The sequence below is a fragment of the Belonocnema kinseyi genome, chromosome 2 (assembly GCF_010883055.1).
Source record: "Belonocnema kinseyi isolate 2016_QV_RU_SX_M_011 chromosome 2, B_treatae_v1, whole genome shotgun sequence".
NCBI classification, from domain to species: domain Eukaryota; kingdom Metazoa; phylum Arthropoda; class Insecta; order Hymenoptera; family Cynipidae; genus Belonocnema; species Belonocnema kinseyi.
Genome location: NC_046658.1, coordinates 104,895,536 through 104,897,060, shown reverse-complemented (window position 1 = coordinate 104,897,060; position 1,525 = coordinate 104,895,536).

Sequence of the window (1,525 nt, the reverse complement as noted above, 5' to 3'; positions counted from 1 at the left end):
AGCCTCTAGTATTCCATCTGCATCATATACCATTTCCCCCCTACTATTTCTCATGTTGACAATTTCTGTACTTTTGTTTCCTTTCATTTTTTTATAAAGTATATTAATTTCGAAAAAATGAAAATTGTGCTGAATTTTGCTAGATTTGAGCTTTATTGTACCGTCGGCCTGGCCATTTTCTTTTGTTTTAAAAAAACAAAAGTTGTGCTCGAAAATGCCTGCTATGATTTCTACTGTGTTGCAAATATAAAGTCAAAATGTTAAATTGAAAAAAAGCGAATAAAAAAACTTTTAAAAAATGATCAATTTCAGAATTTCGAAAAACGGAAATGCACAATAATTATCTCTAAGGAATTGCTCTCAAAATATTAAAAAAAAATGGAATATTTTTGAACTTGAGACGTGTTTTTGACTAAAAGTTTTCAAAAATACGAATTTCAAAAATCTTAATCAAAAATAATAAAAAAATTATTCGAAGAGTTAAATTAAATCCTGAGAAATTTAAAATCCAATATCTAATACTAACGTGAAAAATAAAATTAACAGTTATGGACAATCCAAGAAACTTCGTAAAAAATTTCAAGAATCAGTTCTACGGCAAAATTTGGTCAAACAACCTTCAATTAAAATTAAAAATCTCAAATACTTTGACAATTTTGGGTCAAAATGTATTCCAAATCCAAAAAGATTGCATTTTTTTTGGAAAATATTAATTCGAGTGAAAACGTTCATTGAAGATAATTATTGTGCTAACCGAGCACAATTTTCAGATTATCGAAATTCGTATTGATTTTTTTTTGAAAATATTAATTTGAGTGCTATTCTGCAATCAAGATCATTATCATTAAATCTTTTTTCTCGAAAATTGTGCAAGAGGGCTGAAATTTTCATTTTTCAAAAAATCTTTTACGGCACAATAGAGCACAAATTTAGCGGAATTTAATGCAATTTTCATTTTTTTTTTAAAGAAAAACCAATTGGCGAGGCTTATATAAAAAAATGTTTCATTTCTGGGCCAAAATTTTAATTAAAAAAAATCTTTTGCGGCAAAATAGAGCACAAATCTAGCGGAATTCAATGCAATTTTCATTTTTTCAAAAAAAAAAAAAAAAAAAAAAACGATTGGCGAGGCTGACATAAAAAAGGTTTGTTTGATTTAGGGGCTAAAATTTGCATTTAAAAAAAAATCTTTTGCGGCACAATAGAGCACAAATCTAGCGGAATTCAGTGCAATTTTCATTTTTTCGAAAAAAAAAACAATTAGCGAGGCTGAGATAAAAAAGGTTTGTTTGATTTTTGGGCTAAAATTTCGATTTTTTCAAAAAACCTTTTACGGCACAATAGAGCATAAATCTAGCGGAATTCAGTGCAATTTTCATTTTTTCGAGAAAAAAACCAATTGGTGAGGCTTACATAAGAAAATTTTTGTTTGATTTTTGGGCTAAAATTTTAATTAAAAAAAATCTTTTGCGGCAAAATAGAGCACAAATCTAGCGGAATTCAGTGCAATTTTCATTTAAAAAAA